Source organism: Mizuhopecten yessoensis, unplaced genomic scaffold (assembly GCF_002113885.1).
Source record: "Mizuhopecten yessoensis strain PY_sf001 unplaced genomic scaffold, ASM211388v2 scaffold716361, whole genome shotgun sequence".
In the NCBI taxonomy this organism is placed as follows: domain Eukaryota; kingdom Metazoa; phylum Mollusca; class Bivalvia; order Pectinida; family Pectinidae; genus Mizuhopecten; species Mizuhopecten yessoensis.
Window position 1 is genome coordinate 2,072,950 of NW_018480078.1, and position 18,213 is coordinate 2,091,162.

The following is an 18,213-nucleotide window of genomic DNA, read 5'->3' on the forward strand; positions in this document are numbered from 1 at the left end:
TTTCTAGTTTGTTTTTGTTTTCGTTATTTGTTGGGGTTTTTCACACTGCTAGGAACCATTTTTGAAAGTTACATCAGCTGTCAGGCGTAATTCAAGAAATCATATGCACATGGGAAGAGAGAATTCTAATTGAAATATATCAAGCTAACAATGCCCCTGATATATATCTTAATGTTCCCTCAGTACACTTATTAATACGAAAACAATATATACTATTTACGGAAGTTACTCATCTCATCCGTTAACTAATAATAGTAAAGATTTTCTTCCTACCTTTCTTTTTTTTTTTTTTAAATATTTTCATTCAATTGTCAGATATAATAATACACACATAATATATATAAGTAGCACGATGGTAAAAACTTGATTGGATGGTTGACCCAATGCTTATTGAGTCTAGATTTAAAAACATTTAAGGTTGGTGAATCTACCACAATTGTAGGGAGTTGATTCCAAATATTTACAATTCTATTTTTAAAAGCATGTCCCCTAATGTTGGTCTTATATCGATTTTTTTCTCAGTTTTTCGAGTTCCCCCTCGTATTGAGGTTGTTAAATATCTATGGTGTTTATCAGCTTAGTCAAGTGATAGTAGCCCTAGCCGACGAATACGTTCAGGGTACGAGAGATCTTTTAGGGATGAAACTAGTTTGGTTGCCCTTCTTTGAACATTTTCTAGGGAGATTTGGTCTTTTTTCAATATGGGTGACCACGTAGTAACATTAATTTCAAGGTATGGACGTACCAAAGATTTGTAAAGGTTGAGAAACATTTCTTTATTGATACAACTGAAAGTTTTGAATATGAGACCTACGTTTCTGTTAGCTTTGGATACTGCATTGTTTTTTCAATAATTACACCGATACCTCTTTCACTTGCTACCAGATCTATTTGATGTCTCTCCCCTTGCTGGGTGATCTCATATCTGACGTTGTTTTTCTCTTGGCCTGTATATATTTTGAGGTGTTTACATGTGTCTAAATTAAGTTCCATCAGCCATTTGTCTGTCCATTCACATACTTTGTTGATATCATTCTGGAGTGACAATCCATCCTCATTATATATTGTTGATTTATAGAGTTTGGCGTCGTCGGCAAACATTTTTGATTTTAATGTCGAGAGACTCAGGTAGGTCGTTGATATAGATAAGAAACAGTACTGGTCCGAGCACGCTCCCCTGTGGAACTCCACTGGTGACCATTTTGGATGATAAGATTAATACGAAAGCATATGTTCAGTTGTCACCTGGCATGGGCAGAACAGGTAATTGAAATAAAACGATGTTGTTTTCACAACAATAACTTTCAGAAAAGATTCAATCGTATATACGGATTAAACTTTTATTTTATAAAATATACGATTCAAAGTAGTTTTCTGATCGTCTACCCCATTTGTTTCCCCATACGTGGTATCGTATCCTGAAAGTTTGGCCTACTTTACTCGATTTTATTTATCCGATATGATATGACTTAAATCGTATCGTATAATATGACTTAAACTTGCAATTTTTCGTAATGGTTAAAAAGACAATGCAATCAGGAGTTATTCAACGAAATTTAACAGCTTATTGCTGTGAGCATATTTCAAAACATTTCCGAAAATCCCCGAAAAAAGGACTGGTTTTGGATTGTTCTCGAGTATCCGCGCACCCCTTTATTGACATTTTCATTTTTCCTTAAAAAAGTGCACACTATACGAGAATATCTACGGTAGTTGATGGCCAGACATGTATAAATGCATAATATAAAAAAAATGAATTCAACCCTCATGACCCCATTCGACCTTTGACACGTCTAAATGGCTTTGGATTTGGTTTTGTTACTTTGTGTTTTACGTCCTATTAACAGCTATGGTCATTTAAGGACGTGCCAGGTTTTGGTGGTGGAGGAAGGCCGGAGTTCCCAGAGAAAAATAAACGACCTGCGGTTAGCGCCTGACGACTGCCCCACGTACGTGGACCTCGAACTCGCGACCCAGTGGTGAAGGGCTAGTGTTAGCATAATGTAAAACGCATTAACCACTTGGCCACCGCGGCCTTAAATGGCATTGGAGACACTGCGACATCCAGGCATAATAGTGTAAACAATTAAATATTGCAATGTATGTGCATCATATTCCAGCAAAAGAAGTAGTGTTACAGGTACTTATCATTTATCATTATGCATGTAATTAAAACATATTGCATTCAACATCTAATTGTGAGATTTGATATAGCCTTTACAAAATCGTTGTCACTTTTTATTATAACCCATGGTTTGTCTGGTTCGCGTATTCCAGTGGTGGTGTCTTTTCTGGGTACTGCCAGTTCTGGTAGCATTGCCTTGTTGTAAAATGCAGTAAGTTTTAGTACCATTACATCATTCCACAAACCAATATTCCTAAATATCCTTTCAACATGCAATTGATCTTGGTTGGACCTGCGAACCACGAAGTCTACCCAGGGTAATTTTAGGATGTTCACCTGTCCTTGGCACTGGTAGTAGTAATTGTGGTTCCGTTTCATGGTGTGATTCCCATCACACAGTTTCAAACAAAACTTTTCCTTATCAGCAGCCAGTTGGAAGGACATTTCGTTGTTTTGGAGTAGGTTTTTCACTTCCACCAGTCCATATTCATTCCCCTTCTTTCACTTTGCCATCTGGATTGGCTGCAAAGAATTTAAGATCTTCATCAATGACACAGCCTACAGGGGATACTGTCAAACCTTCTGTCGAAACTTCCTCCCTCTTCTTCATTGTGTATTCTTAGATGGTGACGGATTCACTGTTTGTTCCGTACACTGTGAAACGATTGCCAGCAATGCAGAAGATCCCTGTCCAATTGACTGACATTTCGATTGACGTTTCTCGTCACAACATCCCCAAATCTTAAAGAGGTCAGTTATTTCTTTCGCTCGTCCATCCATAAACCACTGAGAGACTGCTCTCTAGTTAAAAGTTCAATACCTTGAATTTTGTCTTTGGTCAGTGCAATGTGGGTGGAGAGACACTGCCTACATTCCTTATGAAGGCTTCGTGGTGACACATCTTCCACAACGTCAAGAACATCTGCCCAATACTCTGTGGAGCTTTCCTGCTGGTAGCTTTTGATGTACTGCGGCGGCTTACCAGCAAATGTCGAGCCCGTTGGTGGTAGGGGGAGGTGAATGCAGATCCTGGTTTGATGCCAGTAATTCTATGCCATACAACTGGAGAACATGCTGCACTTCAATCTTCATTCCAAATTAACTGTTGTTCTGACAAGACAGATGGAATAGTCTCATTAGTGTTGGTATCACTAGAATCTGGTATGGTTATTGACTCCTTTGATCATCGTTGCTGTCATTCGTTTTAAATGGTCGATGGTTTTTTATGAGACTGTGTTTGGGATCTCGTAACTGTAGACGTTTTAGAATAGATAGAGGGTCTGAACAGACGATTGTATTTTCAGCGCAGTAACCATCGATATAGTCAAGGGTCAATTTAGAAAAGCTGAATAATTCATAAGCAGGTAAGCGAAAACCTTATTTCGATATACCTGGTCTAATTATCCTGGTACTTTTTAAAGGATCTTCATGAAAAATCTTTCCTTTGTTGAAATTGAACTCTAGTACTATCGAACTATGGTTCTGTTGACACTTCGGTTATCTCCTGGGGGTTTTCAAAACATGTTTGACCTTTCGGTTAACAGCCGAACGCGCTTACCAATTGCGCCACGGAGACGACGTGTCAACCAGGTTAGCGATCGATCAATGGCTGACGTCCTGATTCGGTTCGCCTCATGATCAGGTGATATTAAGTGTAAATCACAATTTGTATAAACCATAAAAACCATTTTGTAAAATGCTAATCAAAAGTAACTTAATAAATAAGAAAAGCTTTTAAATTTGTGTAAAATTCACACTTTTACTGTAATGTACTTCTTTTGTTACAGGTTTTACAATGTAACTGATACCAATGTCAGTGCATGAAAGGCTGTCTAAGCTGTACACAACCGAACAATTAATATGTGTACACAGGTAAGATTTACAAACTAATTTATAAAGTGGAAAATGGATAAAATGTCCGGTTTGAGAGATTGCAGTGTTATTCTTCTTTTGAAACGATTTACATTATGTTCTTGAATCAAATCTATCAAATCTGTATCATAAATGTTTACTCTACCGGTATGTTTGTAAAAGCAAGAGTTGTAAACGGTAATACATGGACATAACTGGTATTAGGATGAAGTTTTCTCCACGGAGTTTTTTGTCCAGATTACGACCCAGTATATTAATGTCTGTTATTGACTTAATACCGAAATGGTATATATGTTTACAAGTTAACTAGTTAATAAGTCAAGTGTACATAATAGGATAATAACAACATCGCCTCTAGCATGTGGCAGTGGATTAAAACGATTTATTGACAATATCGCTGAATGTTATGACTGCTTGAGTAAAAAAGTCTTAATGTAAATATAATGCAATATCATTATTAATCAGACGAAATAAGCAACTTAATAAATTAGTATTGCATCAGAAATAGCTGATATGCAATCAGTGCATGTACAAGTGCGTATTGGTTGTTAAGGAAATATAAGCTAGCATTTTTTTCAACATGCAAGCTGCCGGCTCTGTCTGAAACTTAAAATTTATCAAATGATATTTTATATGTGAATTTTTTATTTCAGCATTAGAAATACAGCACTTAGAAAGAAAAATGTATGGAAGACAAGAGAAAATGAACGTCCCCGGGTGGGCTTGAACCAACAACCTTTCGGTTAACAGCCGAACGCGCTAACCAATTGCGCCACGGAGACGACATGACTAAAATTTGAGCGGCTCATCTACAAATGAAATAAACATCAGGAGAAGTGACATGTATATTATAACTACATGTACCTATAGATATTTGGAGGAAAATATTGACTCTATGTAGTCTTTCTCATTATTTTATAGCCTGCGTATTTAATTAACGTTTTACTGATATTGAAATATTTCTTCCCTTAATTATTTGCGCAATTAGAATGTACCCTTTGCTCTGCAATGAATCATACTAAAACTGAAGATAAAAGACCAAAAGACTTGTTACACAGGTACAAATTTATACAGTGGAACTTATGGAAGTTTTGATTATAATATTTCAATATCAGTAATGTATTTTAAAGCAGTTTTGTTTAAATAGGATCAGACAGAATACATTTTTTGTGACAAGTTACATTATATCCACCACTATTCTTCATTAAATATTTCACATTGTTTGTGATTAATTGGATCCATCCATTATGGAATACAATGACAGTGTGTCTAGATGCATTTTACTAAGTCCAAGCACATTTGGTCGTGTACGTGATTAAACCGTAATTAATAAGTTCATTGACTTATCAAAGTTATGGGCAGTGATGAGGGAAGATAAAATATTATGTTTTTTCTCTTATCGGTCTAAAAGGTCAATATTTATCTACTCTTACGTTCCCTTAATGACCTTGGTCATATCAGAACCCTGTTGTTTAAAGTATAAAAATGCTCACCTCTGATAGATCTATGTGAATAAATGTGAACAATTTATTGTTATTTGAGGACGCATATTTTAACAGAAACATTTGGTTTTGTATTCAAGTAAAATTGTATGCAATCCTCGCATAGACAAGTGGGTATTCTTTGTTGGCGAGGTAGCTGAAAGGTAAGTTAGGACTTGTTTGAATTCAGTATGTAACATGAATAAATAAAATAAAAAAAGAACAAAGCTTTGATATGTACTGTCATAATCAAAGTACTATTGATGTAAATATATAAATGACAAAATTAAATCAACGTCCCCGGGTGGGCTTGAACCACCAACCTTTCGGTTAACAGCCGAACGCGCTAACCAATTGCGCCACGGAGACGACATGACTTAAAGATAAGCGGCTTATCTACGAATGAAGTATACATCATGTGACGTGACATAAATATTATATCTACATTTACCTATAAATAATTAGAGGACAATCTTGACTCTTTGTAGTCTTTTTTATTACTTTATTGCTTGCGTAGTTCACAAACGTTTTACTCATATTGAAACATTTATTTCGTTAATTATTTGGCAATTAGTTGGTACCCTTTTCTGCACAATGAATTATACTGGAGCTGAAGACAAAAGACCATAAGGCATGTTACACAGGTACACATTTATACAATGAGACTTACTGTTAATCTGTTTTAGTTTTATTAATTTGTTTAAAAGCAGTTTGGGTTATACAGGTATAAGACAGAATTCATTTTGATGACAAGTTTCATTCTATCCACGGACACTTAATTAATTTACGTTGTGTGATCAATTGGATCCATTCATTATTGAATTCAATGAGACTGTCTAGATGCATTTTATTAAGTCCAAGCATTTGTTTGTGTATGTGATCAACGCGTAATTAAAAAGTTAATTGCCTTATTAAAGTTATGGACAGTGAAGAAGGAAGATATAATATTATGTTTTTCCTCTTAAGAGTCTAAGTGGTCAATATTTTTCTACTTAAACGTTCCCAATATGACCTTGATTAGATCATGACCCTGTGTCAATTTGTTCTTTAGAAATTATAAGGTTTCGAAAAAGGTGAAACAATCATATTAACCCAATTCTGATGGCAATCATTTTACAACTAATTTACCAAATTCATGATCGATTAATTCGACAGTTTTAATGTTGTTTGAAGTATTAACTACTCACCTATGATAGATATATGTGAAAAATGTGAACAAATTATTGCTATCTGAAAATGCATGTTTTTTAATGATGGTTTACGTTTTAAGTTAAAAGTTACATGTTTATACCATGTGTCATGAGTATTGTTTTGCTGTTCGACAGAACTTGCCCTTACATACTCTCTCATCTACACTAAGCCCATCTAAATATCTATTTCAGTTGTTGACGTAATTCTTTAACTTGAGCCTAAAAAAATGAAATGATTGTTCAACGTTATTTATGTTTAAAATTGTATTAGCAGAGTAGTCAGGTGTTCATGATAGGATAACAAAACCAGCTCAAAAATTTACTTGTGACCGTCATGCGGTAATTGACAGTACTATAAAAATGATGTTTTGACATTATTAAAAACAAATAATTCAATTATGGACTTTCGTTTCCGTGAAAGTGATAACGAAGTCGAAGCCAATTTTACTTTTCAGTTCCATTTAGCCACATATTCGATGAAACAAAAACCTTTACTGTTATAACGTCATGCCGTTTTATTACTAAAGAATATGAAATGTTAGAAACTCGTCAAGATAAAAAATACTGCATTTGGCAAAGAGCATTTTGACGTTACAATTTCAGTGACGTCATAAAGAGAATATTGACCTGTTTAATAAAAATAGCGATCCCGAATAATCACAAAACACCGACCTCCACGTTGTTGTGATATAACCAGTGAGGATGAAGGGAAAATTGTACTATATTGAATTATGTATAACAGCCCAAAATGAAACGGATAATATAAGCAACTTATTAAAATGGTATTTTTACAGAAATATTTGATTTTGTATTTAAGTTCAATTATAAGATCACTGATCCCAGTACCATTGCCTAAAACTGTAACGTTACATTAGAAACTGCTCTGAGAACGTGACGTAAGCTTTAATAAACCATTGTTGAAAGAAAGCAATACATTGTGGATTTTTTTATTTTGAAAAAATGAAGAATATGAAATAAACAGAATATAATCAAAATTCAGCTGATTTAAACGGGGGTTCAAACCATTTACTTTGTTATGCTATCGCTCCAACCGAGTGAGCTACCTGGTCCACGAATGTATCCAGGCTAAATTGCATTACTTTTGTATCTAAATCGAAAGTACAGAGAGGTTACTGTATACATGCAAAACACAGTGCAGTGGGATAGGGATCCTGAAACAGTAAAATATAATCCGTTCATACAGAATGTAAGTATATATCTATTGTCATGGTAATCAAAATCTATTTTCCGATGTGAACGTTAACATCTGCTTGAAATGTTATATGATCCTTTATATGAATACACCGTCAATGGCTGATGACATATCAGTTTAAGTGACGTGTTTATTATCATATATACTTATTAGTTATGATATGCAACCATCAAAGTATAATCGATGAAAATTTATGAATGACAAAATTAAAACAACGTCCCCGGGTGGGCTTGAACCACCAACCTTTCGGTTAACAGCCGAACGCGCTAACCAATTGCGCCACGGAGACGACATGAGTGAAACGTCAGTGGCTTACGTACTGATAAAATATACATCAAGTGACGTGACATGTCTATCATATTTACATATATACCTAAAGGTAAGTCGAGGACAACTTTAACTCCGTATTGTCTTTCTCTTTAGTTTTAGTCTAACGTACAATTAACTTTCAGACTACTGATATAGATATATTTTATTTCAGTAATGATTTGACAATTGGTTGTTTGATACCCTTTGCGGTACAGTGATACCTTACTAAAGGCAACACTTGACCAATGATCATGTCATACAGGTACAAATTACAAATGCTATGAAAGTTACCTTATATCCACGGACACGTAGACATCATACAGCCGTTCTTCCTTTAACGTTTTACATTGTGTGTTGAAAATGATTTATCTTTCAATTAAGGAAAACAATGGAAATGTCTTGATGTATTTAAATAAGTGAAAGCATTTGTTCGTCGTAATCAATTACTTCATTTCCTTTTTGAAGTTATGGACAGTGATGTGGGCAGTTTTAATGTTATGCTTCTCCTTGAAAGAATATTAATATTCAATATTTATCAATACTTCCGTTCCACATATAAACTTGATGAGATAAGAACCTTGTGTCAATTTGTATTTTGGAACTAAGGATGTTATAAACAAAAACTGAACGATAATCTATGCCCAATAGATTCAAAACTCAAAAAAAGTGATAACGAAGTCAAAGCCAATTTTAGTTTTCAGTTCCATTTAGCCACATATTCAGTGAAACAAAAACCTTTATTGTTATACAGATGTAACATCATGCCGTGTTATTACTAAACAATATGAAATGAAAAATTCGTCAAGATAAAAATTACTGCATTTGGCAGAGAGCATTTTGACGTCAGTTACGTCATAAAGAGAATATTGACCTGTTTGTTAAAATAGCGACACCGAATAATTATAGCAAGTCATCGACCTTCACATTGTTATGATACAACCAGTAAGGATGTAGGGGAAATTGTACTATATTGTGTTATGTATACCTGTCCAAAATGAAACGGATGATATTAGCAACTTATGTAAATGGAATTTTAACAGAAATATTTGGGTTTCTATTAAAGTTAAATTATATGCAATCCGCGCATAGACAAGTGGGTATTCTTTGTGGGCGAGGTAGCTGAAAAGTAAGTTAGGACTTGTTTGAATTCAGTATGTAACATGAATAAATAAAAAAAAGAACAAAACTTTGATATGAACAGTCATAATCAAAGTACATATTGATGAAAATATATGAATGACAAAATTAAATCAACGTCCCCGGGTGGGCTTGAACCACCAACCTTTCGGTTAACAGCCGAACGCGCTAACCAATTGCGCCACGGAGACGACATGACTGACAGTTAAGCGGCTTATCTACGAATGAAGTTTACACCAGGTGACGTGACATGTATATTATATCTACATATACCTATAAATAATTAGAGGACAATATTGACTCTTTGTAGTCTTTTTTATTACTTTATTGCTTGCGTAATTCACAAACGTTTTACTCATATTGGAACATTTATTTCGTTAATTATTTGGCAATTAGTTGGTACCCTTTTCTGTACAATGTATTATACTGAAGCTGAAGACAAAAGACCATAAGGTATGTTACACAGGTACAAATTTATACAATGAGACTTAATGTTAATCTGTTTTAGTTTTATTAATTTGTTTGAAAGCAGTTTGGGTTATACAGGAATAAGACAGAATTCATTTTGATGATATGACCTTGATAAGATCATGACCCTGTGTCAATTTGTTTTTTAGAAATTATATGGTTTCGAAAAAGGTGAAACAATTATATTAACCCAATTCTGGTTGCAATCATTCTACAACTAATTTACCAAATTCATGATCGATTAATTCTACAGTTTTAATGTTGATTAAAGTATAAACTACTCACCTTTGATAGATATATGTGAAAAATGTGAACACATTATTGTTATTTGAAAATACATGTGTATTAATGATGGTTCACGTTTTAAGTTACATGTATATACCATGTGTCACGAGTAAAGGTTCAGGAGCTGAAATCATTTGATATTTTTCATCTGAACATACAACCCACTACCTCTTTCCATACCTCTGGACGACGGCTAAGAAGTTCATCAGAACAAAATCTAGCATCTAGCAAAACATTCCATACGAAATAGTGTTTTGCTGCTCGACAGAACTTGCCCTTACATACTTTCTCATCTACACTAAGCCAATCTAAATATTGATTTTAGTTGTTGACGTTATTCTTCAACTTGAATCCTAAAACAATGAGATGACGGATCGACGTTATTTATGCTTTAAAATTTACTAGCATAGTAGTCAGGTGTTCATGATAGGATAACAACAAAACCAGCTCAAATTTTACATGTGACTGTCATGCGGTCCTGAATGACTACTATGAAAATGATGTTTTGACATTATTAAATAAAATCTGTCAATTATGGACTTTCGTTTGCGTGAATATGTGGTTTGTTGATCTTTGAAAGTGATAACGAAGTCGAAGGCAATTTTACTTTTCTGTTCCATTTAGCCACATTTTCAGTGAAACAAAAACCATTATTGTTATAACATCATGCCGTTTTATTACTAAACAATATGAAATGTTAGAAACTCGTCAGGATAAAAAATACTGCATTTGGCAAAGAGCATTTTGACGTTACAATTTCAGTGACGTCATAAAGAGAATATTGACCTGTTTAATAAAAATAGCGATCCCGAATAATCACAAAACACCGACCTCCACGTTGTTGTGATATAACCAGTGAGGATGAAGGGAAAATTGTACCATATTGAATTATGTATAACAGCCCAAAATGAAACGGATAATATAAGCAACTTATTAAAATGGTATTTTTACAGAAATATTTGATTTTGTATTTAAGTTCAATTATAAGATCACTGATCCCAGTACCATTGCCTAAAACTGTAACGTTACATTAGAAACTGCTCTGAGAACGTGACGTAAGCTTTAATAAACCATTGTTGAAAGAAAGCAATACATTGTGGATTTTTTTATTTTGAAAAAATGAAGAATATGAAATAAACAGAATATAATCAAAATTCAGCTGATTTAAACGGGGGTTCAAACCATTTACTTTGTTATGCTATCGCTCCAACCGAGTGAGCTACCTGGTCCACGAATGTATCCAGGCTAAATTGCATTACTTTTGTATCTAAATCGAAAGTACAGAGAGGTTACTGTATACATGCAAAACACAGTGCAGTGGGATAGGGATCCTGAAACAGTAAAATATAATCCGTTCATACAGAATGTAAGTATATATCTATTGTCATGGTAATCAAAATCTATTTTCCGATGTGAACGTTAACATCTGCTTGAAATGTTATATGATCCTTTATATGAATACACCGTCAATGGCTGATGACATATCAGTTTAAGTGACGTGTTTATTATCATATATACTTATTAGTTATGATATGCAACCATCAAAGTATAATCGATGAAAATTTATGAATGACAAAATTAAAACAACGTCCCCGGGTGGGCTTGAACCACCAACCTTTCGGTTAACAGCCGAACGCGCTAACCAATTGCGCCACGGAGACGACATGAGTGAAACGTCAGTGGCTTACGTACTGATAAAATATACATCAAGTGACGTGACATGTCTATCATATTTACATATATACCTAAAGGTAAGTCGAGGACAACTTTAACTCCGTATTGTCTTTCTCTTTAGTTTTAGTCTAACGTACAATTAACTTTCAGACTACTGATATAGATATATTTTATTTCAGTAATGATTTGACAATTGGTTGTTTGATACCCTTTGCGGTACAGTGATACCTTACTAAAGGCAACACTTGACCAATGATCATGTCATACAGGTACAAATTACAAATGCTATGAAAGTTACCTTATATCCACGGACACGTAGACATCATACAGCCGTTCTTCCTTTAACGTTTTACATTGTGTGTTGAAAATGATTTATCTTTCAATTAAGGAAAACAATGGAAATGTCTTGATGTATTTAAATAAGTGAAAGCATTTGTTCGTCGTAATCAATTACTTCATTTCCTTTTTGAAGTTATGGACAGTGATGTGGGCAGTTTTAATGTTATGCTTCTCCTTGAAAGAATATTAATATTCAATATTTATCAATACTTCCGTTCCACATATAAACTTGATGAGATAAGAACCTTGTGTCAATTTGTATTTTGGAACTAAGGATGTTATAAACAAAAACTGAACGATAATCTATGCCCAATAGATTCAAAACTCAAAAAAAGTGATAACGAAGTCAAAGCCAATTTTAGTTTTCAGTTCCATTTAGCCACATATTCAGTGAAACAAAAACCTTTATTGTTATACAGATGTAACATCATGCCGTGTTATTACTAAACAATATGAAATGAAAAATTCGTCAAGATAAAAATTACTGCATTTGGCAGAGAGCATTTTGACGTCAGTTACGTCATAAAGAGAATATTGACCTGTTTGTTAAAATAGCGACACCGAATAATTATAGCAAGTCATCGACCTTCACATTGTTATGATACAACCAGTAAGGATGTAGGGGAAATTGTACTATATTGTGTTATGTATACCTGTCCAAAATGAAACGGATGATATTAGCAACTTATGTAAATGGAATTTTAACAGAAATATTTGGGTTTCTATTAAAGTTAAATTATATGCAATCCGCGCATAGACAAGTGGGTATTCTTTGTGGGCGAGGTAGCTGAAAAGTAAGTTAGGACTTGTTTGAATTCAGTATGTAACATGAATAAATAAAAAAAAGAACAAAACTTTGATATGAACAGTCATAATCAAAGTACATATTGATGAAAATATATGAATGACAAAATTAAATCAACGTCCCCGGGTGGGCTTGAACCACCAACCTTTCGGTTAACAGCCGAACGCGCTAACCAATTGCGCCACGGAGACGACATGACTGACAGTTAAGCGGCTTATCTACGAATGAAGTTTACACCAGGTGACGTGACATGTATATTATATCTACATATACCTATAAATAATTAGAGGACAATATTGACTCTTTGTAGTCTTTTTTATTACTTTATTGCTTGCGTAATTCACAAACGTTTTACTCATATTGGAACATTTATTTCGTTAATTATTTGGCAATTAGTTGGTACCCTTTTCTGTACAATGTATTATACTGAAGCTGAAGACAAAAGACCATAAGGTATGTTACACAGGTACAAATTTATACAATGAGACTTAATGTTAATCTGTTTTAGTTTTATTAATTTGTTTGAAAGCAGTTTGGGTTATACAGGAATAAGACAGAATTCATTTTGATGATATGACCTTGATAAGATCATGACCCTGTGTCAATTTGTTTTTTAGAAATTATATGGTTTCGAAAAAGGTGAAACAATTATATTAACCCAATTCTGGTTGCAATCATTCTACAACTAATTTACCAAATTCATGATCGATTAATTCTACAGTTTTAATGTTGATTAAAGTATAAACTACTCACCTTTGATAGATATATGTGAAAAATGTGAACACATTATTGTTATTTGAAAATACATGTGTATTAATGATGGTTCACGTTTTAAGTTACATGTATATACCATGTGTCACGAGTAAAGGTTCAGGAGCTGAAATCATTTGATATTTTTCATCTGAACATACAACCCACTACCTCTTTCCATACCTCTGGACGACGGCTAAGAAGTTCATCAGAACAAAATCTAGCATCTAGCAAAACATTCCATACGAAATAGTGTTTTGCTGCTCGACAGAACTTGCCCTTACATACTTTCTCATCTACACTAAGCCAATCTAAATATTGATTTTAGTTGTTGACGTTATTCTTCAACTTGAATCCTAAAACAATGAGATGACGGATCGACGTTATTTATGCTTTAAAATTTACTAGCATAGTAGTCAGGTGTTCATGATAGGATAACAACAAAACCAGCTCAAATTTTACATGTGACTGTCATGCGGTCCTGAATGACTACTATGAAAATGATGTTTTGACATTATTAAATAAAATCTGTCAATTATGGACTTTCGTTTGCGTGAATATGTGGTTTGTTGATCTTTGAAAGTGATAACGAAGTCGAAGGCAATTTTACTTTTCTGTTCCATTTAGCCACATTTTCAGTGAAACAAAAACCATTATTGTTATAACATCATGCCGTTTTATTACTAAACAATATGAAATGTTAGAAACTCGTCAGGATAAAAAATACTGCATTTGGCAAAGAGCATTTTGACGTTACAATTTCAGTGACGTCATAAAGAGAATATTGACCTGTTTAATAAAAATAGCGATCCCGAATAATCACAAAACACCGACCTCCACGTTGTTGTGATATAACCAGTGAGGATGAAGGGAAAATTGTACCATATTGAATTATGTATAACAGCCCAAAATGAAACGGATAATATAAGCAACTTATTAAAATGGTATTTTTACAGAAATATTTGATTTTGTATTTAAGTTCAATTATAAGATCACTGATCCCAGTACCATTGCCTAAAACTGTAACGTTACATTAGAAACTGCTCTGAGAACGTGACGTAAGCTTTAATAAACCATTGTTGAAAGAAAGCAATACATTGTGGATTTTTTTATTTTGAAAAAATGAAGAATATGAAATAAACAGAATATAATCAAAATTCAGCTGATTTAAACGGGGGTTCAAACCATTTACTTTGTTATGCTATCGCTCCAACCGAGTGAGCTACCTGGTCCACGAATGTATCCAGGCTAAATTGCATTACTTTTGTATCTAAATCGAAAGTACAGAGAGGTTACTGTATACATGCAAAACACAGTGCAGTGGGATAGGGATCCTGAAACAGTAAAATATAATCCGTTCATACAGAATGTAAGTATATATCTATTGTCATGGTAATCAAAATCTATTTTCCGATGTGAACGTTAACATCTGCTTGAAATGTTATATGATCCTTTATATGAATACACCGTCAATGGCTGATGACATATCAGTTTAAGTGACGTGTTTATTATCATATATACTTATTAGTTATGATATGCAACCATCAAAGTATAATCGATGAAAATTTATGAATGACAAAATTAAAACAACGTCCCCGGGTGGGCTTGAACCACCAACCTTTCGGTTAACAGCCGAACGCGCTAACCAATTGCGCCACGGAGACGACATGAGTGAAACGTCAGTGGCTTACGTACTGATAAAATATACATCAAGTGACGTGACATGTCTATCATATTTACATATATACCTAAAGGTAAGTCGAGGACAACTTTAACTCCGTATTGTCTTTCTCTTTAGTTTTAGTCTAACGTACAATTAACTTTCAGACTACTGATATAGATATATTTTATTTCAGTAATGATTTGACAATTGGTTGTTTGATACCCTTTGCGGTACAGTGATACCTTACTAAAGGCAACACTTGACCAATGATCATGTCATACAGGTACAAATTACAAATGCTATGAAAGTTACCTTATATCCACGGACACGTAGACATCATACAGCCGTTCTTCCTTTAACGTTTTACATTGTGTGTTGAAAATGATTTATCTTTCAATTATGGAAAACAGTGGAAATGTCTTGATGTATTTAAATAAGTCAAAGCATTTGTTCGCCGTAACCAATTACTTCATTTCCTTTTTGAAGTTATGGACAGTGATGTGGGCAGTTTTAATGTTATGCTTCTCCTTGAAAGAATATTAATATTCAATATTTATCAATACTTCCGTTCCATATATAAACTTGATGAGATAAGAACCTTGTGTCAATTTGTATTTTGGAACTAAGGATGTTATAAAAAAACAAGTGAACGATAATCTATGCCCAATAGATTCAAAACTCAAAAAAAGTAATAACGAAGTCAAAGCCAATTTTACTTTTCAGTTCCATTTAGCCACATGTTCAGTGTAACAAAAACCTTTATTGATATAACATCATGCCGTTTTATTACTAAACAATATGAAATGTTAGAAATTCGTCAAGATAAAAAATACTGCATTTGGAAGAGAGCATTTTGACGTGACAATTTCAGTGACGTCATAAAGAGAATTTTGACCTGTTTGTAAAAATAGCAACACCGAATAAGTATCACATATCACCGACTTCCACGTTGTTTTTAATCAACCAGTGAGGAGGTAGGGAAAATTGTACTATATTATATTTTGTATGACTGCCCAAAAAGAAACGAATGATATTCGCAACGATGATATTCATATACCTATAAATAATTAGAGGATAATCTTGACTCTTTGTAGTCTTTTTTATTACTTTATTGTTTTGATTTAAACATTTTTTATTTGTCATTCAACAAAAAGGATTAGGCACAAGTTATCTCAACTTAGAAACGCCCTCTCCAATACATTTCATTATATTGGTTACATGACAACAACAACAAATATATTTATTATATATATGAACAAAGAAGAAAGGAAGGGAAAAGGGGAGAAAAAGAAATTAAGAAGAATAAGAAAGAGAGATGATAGGATAATACTACTGACCTTTAAATCTGTTACTATTTTTAATGTAGGTTTGGACTATATGGAAAATATTTTCATTGTCTTCATCTGACAGGTTTGGAGAACCGTACATAATAACATTTAGAGAAATATTACAATAACGTGAGATATCATCAATCAAAATTTGTCTTTGTCTGATATACAGCATACAATCAAATAAATAATGGACTGCATTTTCACACTTATTTCCACATGCACACATTGGATCACCTACAATATTAACTCTATACAAATCATAATTTAAACTACTACATGAATGACGCAATCGTGTATGTAAAATATTTAGTTTTAGATTTCCTACATGAAAAAAATAGGCAACAAGTAATCTTGGTTACGCTGAATCGATGATTTAAAAATGTTAATGGATGACTGCTCTCTGACAGTATTTCGTAAATCGTTCCATGGTTTTATAGAAGAAGGAATAAAGGATTGGAATGAACTAGACAGTCGGAAATTGGGAACAGTATAGTTTTCAGTATTTCTCAAGTTGTAGCTAATGCGTTCGCATACTTTAGGAGGAAGAATGTTAGTTAAATAAGAAGGTGTTTGTTTATTATGGATTTTGTACATTAGGGAAAGTTTCTTAAGTTTTCTTCTTTCAGATAGAGGTTCAAGTTGGGATTTTTAATACAGTGATTGTTTACTAGAAAAAGAGGGTAAGCCAGTAATAATTCTTGCTGCTTCAAGCTGAACTTGTTCAAGTTTAGCTAGATCTGCCAGAGAACAACCATCCCAAACCTCACAGGCATATTCCAACACAGGCAACACAAATACTTTATATATTCGTAACAAAGTTTTCTACTCAACAGTAATTTAAACTTTCGTAGTAATGATACCTTTTCATGCATGTTTTTTGAATTTCGGAAATATGTAAAGACCATTTTGTATCTGCACTAAATATTACGCCTAAATGTTTATGACTTTCAACACAATTCAGAGTCTCAGTACCAAAACAAATCTGTAAAGGAAGCATATTTCGCGAATAAGATATTAATAACACATCAGTTTTCTGTTGATTAAATTTAGTAAGCCAATCCCGTGACCATTTGTCAAGTTTTTCCAAATCTCTGTTTACACACATTTCAATATCAGCATAGGAAGACGAAGAATACATCAAAGAGGTATCATCAGCAAATAAGCGTGAAATACTATTTAAATTATCAACAATATCATTAATATAAACCAAAAATAACAGAGGACCTAACACACTTCCTTGTGGTACACCAGCATTTGTGTAACCTATATTAGAATACACACCTTTAACAAGAACCTGTTGTTGTCTGTTTGAAATGTTATTTTTTAACCAATGTCGTAAACCATCTCTAATACCATAAGCATGCAATTTATGTAAAAGATCCCTATGCCAAACTCGGTCAAAAGCCTTCGATATATCACAAAAAATTAGACAAGTATGTTTTTTTTCTTATAATGAACAACATATATTATGGTAAATTTCTATTAACTGATGGACAGTGGAATGATGAATCATAAAACCAGATTGTTTTTCGTAAAATAAAGAAAGATCAAGGAAAAAAATATAGATGTGT

At 33.5% G+C, this 18,213-nt stretch overlaps 7 non-coding genes across 7 annotated transcripts; all 7 read right to left on the reverse strand.

Annotated features, from left to right (window-relative positions):
• Positions 1 to 4,705: 4,705 nt before the first annotated feature.
• On the reverse strand, positions 4,706 to 4,779 carry Trnan-guu. The gene has a single exon. It is a non-coding gene; the product is annotated as a tRNA-Asn (tRNA).
• Positions 4,780 to 5,773: 994 nt separating this feature from the next.
• Positions 5,774 to 5,847, reverse strand: Trnan-guu. Its single transcript has one exon. It is a non-coding gene; the product is annotated as a tRNA-Asn (tRNA).
• Positions 5,848 to 8,096: 2,249 nt separating this feature from the next.
• On the reverse strand, positions 8,097 to 8,170 carry Trnan-guu. Its single transcript has one exon. It is a non-coding gene; the product is annotated as a tRNA-Asn (tRNA).
• A 1,274-nt stretch (positions 8,171 to 9,444) lies between these two features.
• Positions 9,445 to 9,518, reverse strand: Trnan-guu. Its single transcript has one exon. It is a non-coding gene; the product is annotated as a tRNA-Asn (tRNA).
• Positions 9,519 to 11,667: 2,149 nt separating this feature from the next.
• On the reverse strand, positions 11,668 to 11,741 carry Trnan-guu. Its single transcript has one exon. It is a non-coding gene; the product is annotated as a tRNA-Asn (tRNA).
• Positions 11,742 to 13,015: 1,274 nt separating this feature from the next.
• Trnan-guu lies at positions 13,016 to 13,089 on the reverse strand. The gene has a single exon. It is a non-coding gene; the product is annotated as a tRNA-Asn (tRNA).
• A 2,149-nt stretch (positions 13,090 to 15,238) lies between these two features.
• Trnan-guu lies at positions 15,239 to 15,312 on the reverse strand. The gene has a single exon. It is a non-coding gene; the product is annotated as a tRNA-Asn (tRNA).
• Between the last annotated feature and the right edge of the window lie 2,901 nt (positions 15,313 to 18,213).